The sequence below is a fragment of the Poecile atricapillus genome, chromosome 3, assembly GCF_030490865.1.
Source record: "Poecile atricapillus isolate bPoeAtr1 chromosome 3, bPoeAtr1.hap1, whole genome shotgun sequence".
NCBI lineage: Eukaryota > Metazoa > Chordata > Aves > Passeriformes > Paridae > Poecile > Poecile atricapillus.
Genome location: NC_081251.1, coordinates 32,105,376 through 32,113,686, shown reverse-complemented (window position 1 = coordinate 32,113,686; position 8,311 = coordinate 32,105,376).

Genomic DNA, 8,311 nt, shown 5'->3' with positions numbered 1-8,311 from the left:
GCTAATTTAAGAGCTGTAAGGCAATGCACTTTCACTAAAAAAGCACAAATCCAGTCTACTAAGACGGTTACAAGAAGACTCGGTAATGCAAATATAAGATACTTATCTGCTCTTGCTGGATATGTGCAATTTTCTGGAAGAAGCAGCTTTCTTCCCGTTCAGCAGAAGCTCTGTCTTCAGCCTCTGCAAGTTTTCAGAAGAACTGTCTGCACTCATATCTGAGTTCTATAGAAGAAAATTATTGAGTCCCATGTGGGACTTTTCAGTTAGTTTTACAAACACTTAAACTGACAACCATTCTACAGCATACTGTTCTTTGTGGAAAGTAATATAACATAATGAATGCAATAAAATTAAGCATGTAACATAATTCACAGCAATTTAAATTTATGTGCCATTAACTGCTTTCCTGCAGAAAAGCAAAATATAATTTGAAAACATTTCTCCTCCATTGTAAATAAAGACCCAATTTTGAAGTAATGATGATGCATTACAGAAACATTTCTGTACTTTTTGGTAGGCTCTATAATACTGAAAAAGAACCTTTGTATCTTTGCTTTATGCATCTCAATCATCCTCATGGTGATAGCCAACACTTTGTCTTACATAAAAATGTTATTTCTGCAAGGTAAATCACTTATACCTAGGTCTAGGTATATGCAATCAGTATTCTTTCTCACAGTGAATTCCATTTTTATCCAGTCTGCTCCCGTGAGGCATGCAACACACATGGCTCCAATACATCTTTACAAATCCAGTAGTGAAATGTTTTTATTCACCGGTTTTTCTTATTTATTTGTTTTGCTGTGAAATTTGCTGGGTAAGCACTGTTTCCAAGGTACATCAGGAAATCAGTGTCAAAAGTCTTGCTGGGAGAATTCTAATGTATTTGAAATTTTTTACCACGGTGCTTAATCTAGCTTACCTTCATAATCAGGAATCTTGTCACATATGTGATAAGACTTTGTTACTGCATTAGAAAATTGAATTCTGATAAGAGACTATTACAGATGATAAAAAATTGATCAGACTGTCATATGGCAGCAAAACAGAAGCCAGTTTCTAGATTCTATATTTCAAGAATCTACATTATGGAAGAGCCTGGAGTACACTAGCTCCCTTTCATAACTAATGTAGGAATACTGACAGTGGTCCTATTCATTTTGCAATGAATATACAAATATATATCCTATCTTATACTTTCTAAAGAATATCTAAGATTGGAACTCAGTCCATGTCTGCATTCCTCTTTCCTGATTTTGTAAAGTTCTAGGATATTTTAGGTTAAAATTACATCTGTTTTCTGAGTGCTTATATATAGCATTATATTCCATTGCTTTCTATAATTTCTGTTGTTCTCATTGTTGCTATTGTTTGCTACTACTGGACCTCTTATTTCTTCTGTCTCTACTTCTTCCTTATGATGCATTTTATTTCATCACAATATCTGCATTCCAACTTCTTTTTATTTTGTAGGTTTGTTGGGGCTTTTACATTGCTTTTATATTATGCTTCTGGATGAAAACCTGGTCATCATGAGGGATTTCTGCTAATCAGAATGTGATTTTTTTCTAATCATTTCCATAACTCCAAGAACTCATTCTTTTAACCTATGTAAATTAACTTCTCTTTTCTGACCTTCATGAGTCCAAACTTGTTTGGAAATTTTATCAACAGATAAGTTTTATTTTCTAGCACAGAGTTTAAAAAAATACGCAGTTTTTCTCAAAAGTGGCCACTGATGTCATCATATACTAACAGTGCCAGAGTTTCTGTGAAAATGAGTGTGTCACCCTTAAATCCTTTCTCTGGCATAAAAAATGTCCCACATTTTTGTTGTCAGAGTAGCTGTGACAAATGTCTGCATCCAAACCCAGACAGCACAATTCCTGAAACTATGTTCCTGGAAATACCAGAATGGGAAACTGCCCCTCTTGCCATTTAGAAAGTCTGAATATCAACAATTTGTACTGCACCCTGCCCTCTATATCTGACCTGGAACTTAGATCATCCAGAGACATCCCACAAGCATATTCATGAAAGCCTTTAATCCACACCAAAAAAAGGTGCTTAATAAGTACTGTTCTGTTTTAAAATCAGCTGTCTAGTTTGCATTATTGCTAAGACACAACAATACCAGATCAGGAGTTTTAGCTTAGTGAAGTATTCTCTTGGATTGTTCCTAAGGTGCTGAATTTCCCAAAAAAGTTAATTCTTTCCAGCCAAGAACAGAGAGTCAACTTCAACACTAAGATATAAAGACATGTTTTTCATGTATGGGAAGGAAAAAATGGAGAAAATATATGGGAAGAAAAAAGGGAATTATATTAATTTGATAGTCAAGGTAGGACAGACTGTTGTTTTCACCCTGCTCTTGTAAGTTTATACAATAATATGCTTACCACTTTCCTAGGATAAAGCCAACATCTTATCAACAGAATTCCTACAAGCAAGACCATTTGACTGATGAATGTCTCAAAGGTATGTGAGCAAATGGGCCCCATGTAGAGCCCACAAATAATTTTCAGAGAAAACTCAGGTGCCAGGAAAGCAGGAACTTCTTCACTTGTCATGACCACACTCATGGGGAGACTCTGGGGCAAGACAAGACAGCTTCTAAAATCCTTCATGGGCTTGCGGTGAGAGATGCTAACCTGGGATTTCATGTGTTCTGTTCATTAAATAGGGATGACCATGCTTGTTTTAAATTTGATAATTAAGTCACTAGTAAAAAGTTAATACAGAGCTTTGCAGTCCCTGGCTGCTTTTTTTTTTTCTTGTCTCTCTTTTCTGAGCAATGCTGAGTGTGTGCTGCTACAGCTTCAACAATAGCTCCACATAAACACAGATGGACTTTGAAACCTACACAAATTACAGAAGCTCTCAAAAATGCACATTCAAACTGAAAACAGAGACATCTGTGGTAAATGGAGGAAACACAGGGCAGTGACTGACATCCCTCCAAAGACACTGTTCTTTTTCGTTCATCCCAAGTTATTCAAACTGTTTGAGGCGATAAGTTGGAGCTAATGCCAAGTCCTCACATGTGAAAATAGGGTAAAGAGACCTGTTTGTTTTAAAGTGCTGGTCTAAAAAATTCTCCTGGAACATTTCCAAGGAATCTAGCATCCAGAAAAGTATCTGAGCCCCAAAAAAAGCTTCCAGTCTGATGAGATTGTGAGCAGTTTCACAAAAAATACCTTTTTGCAGAAGCAGAATCCCAAACAGATCTCAAACAACAGCAGTAAAATAGCTGCCACTGACACCTTCAAGACATGGCAAGAACAGCCTCTGATGACCTTCAAATATAGAGTGGTAGTAGCATTTATTTGTTACCAGAGTGTTTATGAAAGTTGGGGTTGTACAATACAAGTGTCCCTATTCCACAACAGCTTCTTATCTAAATAGACAGGCAGATAAAAGCTAGAGAGGATTAAACACACAAACAGAGCAAGAGCTGACAAATTTCAGGTCAGTTCATCTACTTTTGTTTACTTGTCCCTTGGGCAGAATTTAATTAGTAAGGGATTACTTGACAAAAAGACAGAGGACAGGGGATAGATATTAAAGATGGCCAGAGGGAGGGAAGAGAGACACAGAGAAAAAGTCTGGGGTGAGGCTGAGCTCAGAGTCTGTAAGAAATGAAGCTCAGGGGGTGCAGAAGGTGGCTGCATGGCACAGGCCAGTGCTGTTCCTAACTGGAACTGTAAAAAGCAGTCAGATGTCTTATGTGTGAACTGTATGGGGACAGGGGAACTACCCTGTCTTGCCTCTAACAAGTGCATAGCACAGAGGCAGCCCTGAATTGGTAATAAGGACATGCAGCCAGCCAGTGTCTCACACAGGTGTGAGGCTATACAGAAGAGTTGCTGGTTTTAACAACTTCTGTGCCAGAATAATCCTTGAGCTGGCTCTTCTAAAACCATTTGTCTGGCTGATCATCAGTGTGCTGCAAAAATCTGCTGAATCCCAGAGGGGGCCTCTGATGTCTCAGACCAGAATGATGATAAATCCCAGTTCACAGCTCAGTTATCTCAGGAGTAAGGTGACAGGAACCCACATAACACATCCTCTTCCATCAGCGTTGAGCACAGCATCAAGCTCAGCTGACAACAGAGCCTGGTTTCTGAAGCTCTCATTGGTTATTTCTGGCCCTCATTGCACTGAGGCAAGAAGAATCTGGGGCCACAGTGGGAACCTGAAGGTAGCAATGATGAATGAGAAACTGAAATTAAAAAGATGTCTGAAAAGGAGCTAAATAAACCCTCATGTTAGCACAATCTGCTGGGAGGTAGAAAGAAGGTAGACTGCAGTTATTAATTTTTTCCTAATAAAAGGTAAGTTATTTGGCTCCCTAAATTGTAATTGTCTGGTAACTTTTGAAGACAAGAGCTACTTGTATATTGCTGTAGCCCTCAGTGAAATGCAGAGGGAAAGATGGAGGAACTGCCAGTGGATGGTGGTATTGTACAAGATAAAAGAAGTAGTTTCTCACTTCTTACCTTGCAGTTACCTACCAGGGGCAGCTAATAAACACAAAAATTCTTCAGTCCACTCTTAGCTTTCAAAATAATATACCATAGTGGGCTGGAAAGCAACTTCAGGCTGAGACATAAAGGAGATGAGAAAGCTGCAGAAAGAAACAGAATGGAATTAGGAGATGGAATGAAATAGGAAGGTCAGAAAGCAGAGAAAGCAGATGGCAACATGGGGAAAAGAGACCACACGAGAGGCCAGATGGTGACCAGGGGAAAAAAATCACAAAATGGTACTTGGACAAATAATTGGTTGGAAAATGTGATTTTAAAAAATGGATACAAAATATCAATCAAAGACTGAGAATTTGGGGTTTATTCTAGACCGAAAGGGAAAGAAAATGGGATTTATGTACAACAGATTTTCTTCTCAGCTTCTCCGTTCCTGCCAACCATATGTCCCATCAGTGCATCTCAGGATGCAGGTTTTACACTGGAAGTACCTTAACCACAACTGATCCTATATTACAAAAATATTTTTTAACTCCCATCCTATTACTTTGATCAATTCTTGCATTCATTCCTGGGGAAGGGCCATCTTTAATTGAGAATTTGTATGTGTAATGTTGTTTGAAATTTTGAAGCCTATTCTAGGAATCAGAGAAAGAATGATAATAAAAAAATAAAAATCTGAGCAGGTTATTAACAGCATTTCTAACAATACACAAACTTCAGAATTCAGTTCCAGAAATGAACAATTTTTATACACTTTTTTTTCCTATTCAGACTCAACTTTTCTTTCTTTGAAGTGTAATTCATCTTCCTAGACTCCTAATTGTACATGAAATAATTCTTCCTGTTCTTTGTGTATTACACTCAGAAATCTTTGTGTGTGATTATATTTGCCACATCAAAGAATCCCTTTGAAAATACTATTTGGAACTGAATGTGTCTTGGAGATGCTCTGCAGTAATCTGAAGTGCTGCTCACTATGACAGTGTCACAGAAAGGCTGAGTGAGCCAGGGGCCTGTGCTGATCACATTGTCCAACCCCTAGAAGACCAGGGTCAGCTAGGACAGGCTGCTCGGTTGGGTTTTTGCGTATTTCCAAGAATTTGGAAACCTCTTTACAATCTCTCTGGAGACCACAGTCCCAGTGTTCAATCATTCTTATATTAAAACGTCTGTTCAAATGGAATTTTTTATATTTCTGTTTGTACCCATTGCCTCATATCCTTTTGCTTGGCAACACTGAGGAGTCTGGTTCTGATTCTTTACTCTTTCTCATCATGTTTTTAAATGTTGTTAAGATTCCCTCCTGAGTCATCTCTTCTGGATGCTAAACAATCCCAGCTCTATTCAGCATGCAGAGTAATACATGTATAATACATTTGGCCTTGTAGAATAGTACACTGGAACTGCAAACACTTCCAGACACAAAAATCTGCAAGAAGGAAAAAAACTTCAAAAACTGGAAGTGAGAGGTAACTGACATCTTCATAGAAAAGCAAGGTCACAACCTTATTAAATTATACATGACAACTTCTCAAGCTGCTTAACGAAGGTGAAGAGGCAATTTTTAAGTATGGGAACAACTTTACAATAACTACTTTTGGAAACAATAAAAATACATCCATCTTCACATAAAATAGCCAAAAAATATTCCAAATGTTTCTGTTTGTAAGGGACACCAACTAAGAACTCATCTGATTGATATTTCCATTAAAGCTTTTCAATACCAAAATATCAAAATGAGAAAGAGCAACTGAGCAATAAAACCAAGAACTATATCATGGTTTTAAAGAGAGAAAATGTTTGTATACCATATTTTGCCTCAGCTACATTTCCAAAAATGCAGTTCAGAGATGCAGACAAAGCACCATTGGCTCAGAGCTACACAGTAGATTACTGAAAGCAACTGAAGCAAAAACACCAACAATATACATAATAGTAGTGTTTAAACTATTTCAAAATTCTCCAAGCCTTGCCAGGCCTAATTAAAGGCAATCTCCACGCTATTACCTATTTTCCTATATTTTATTTTAAAATATTGGAATTAAATTTTTATATTTACTTCTGCTGGATTATGAATTATGAAAGCCACTAACTTTGTTAATGACAGTTATCATCACACATATTGACCAGGAAGTTTCAGGTCAGGTCCTGAAGAGTCCTGCTGACTGTCACCTGTTCCTTTCAGAAAACAATAGCAACACCCATCCCCTCCTGAAAAAGAGGGCAAAAAATATATACTCTCTTAGGTAAAAAATACATACTGTTTACACAGTAAAGATAAATTTCCATATATATGCATATATTTTTATCTCTCTGCGTAGGTTTTTAATTTCTCTCCCTCTACCCACAGCTTCAGTGGCACACAACCCTGGAGCACACATTAGGGTATTTTGCAAGACTTTTCCAGAAACTCCTGCCTACCAGATCAGTCTTGTGCACAGGAAATACAGTCATTTCATACTTCACTCTCACATGGCAAATGTAGAAAGTAAAACCCTGATGAACAAATGCAGATGCTGTGAATGACAAGGAAGAGCTACAAATTGTGAAGAAAAGAAACCAACCTGAATGTTGCTAGGCTAAGCAAGAAAGAGTATTATCTCACACTCAAAGGAGGAAAAACTAAGCTAGTGTAAAGATACAAGCTATGTAGTACTTGAGTAAACATCTCCTATTACCATTAAAAGAAACTGAACTACCACCTTGTTTCTGTTTAGAGAAAATATATAGCAAAAAATCCCATCTCTGCAGGCTTTCTTCATGTAAAGAGACTTATTTGATAGCTTCATTTTTTAAAGCTGATAACTACAATGTTCAACTTAATTTGCTACCTTGCTGAGGACATTTTTCTGAGCAGTAAATCTATCAGATCCTTTCCCAGCATTAAGAGAAAAACAACATGACAAGCATAGGAAGAAACATGTTTCAGCTCCTTATGACTACCCATGATAGAAGCTTAAGGCAGCCCCACAAGTAACAGAAGGTTGTGTATTGGCATGCAAGCAAGTGAAGGATAATCTCTTTGAGCAGATGTACTCTAGTCTTTATCTCCATTGACTGGAATCTACTGGCCAGCTTGCTGTTTTGCTGCTTACTAGGAAAAAAATTATTTTAGTTGCATATAGATGTTAGAAAATACCAGAGAAAAGTTTTATCACTTTCAACATGAGCATTGTTTGTTTATCAGTGATCATCCTAAAGCAGGCTGAGGTATTTTCCTCATAATCATGCTGAATTGCTCAATTATTACCATGTTTTTTTCATACCCTTATCTCCCTTGTCACACTAAACAGCATCTAAGCAATTAATCCTTTCAAGAGTGTGCAGTCTAAAAAAGTTTCAGAAGAAAGCAGAGGTAATGGGGTAGAGCAGTCTTGGAACTTATATGGGGTTCTAGGACTTCACATCTGTGATAGCAACAGCCTAACAGCAAAGATTCTTGTAGGCCCCAGAGAAACCTGGAGGTATTTTTTGATTGCAGAAGTAGGCTAGGGTTATGCTCATGAAAGGCGACGAAGAAATGCATTCATGCATCACCTGCTTCAATTTTGTGTTCAGACTATAATTCCACCATGGTCTCTACAACTACAGAACAGCAGAACATCAAGCTGCTTATTTTGGAGGAGAGAGGTGTCACAGAAAATATACAAGTTTGCTTTCAGCCTGGGCAGTAAGCTTGACTTCAAGGAAAAGTTAGTCTGAGTTAGGGACTAGAGCTCAGAGCCTATAGGTAGTCATGGATGAGATCAGACTCAGTTAATCTATGATCTTATCTGTGTTTATGGCAAATAAATGGATAAAGAAATAATGTAAAGAGCAGG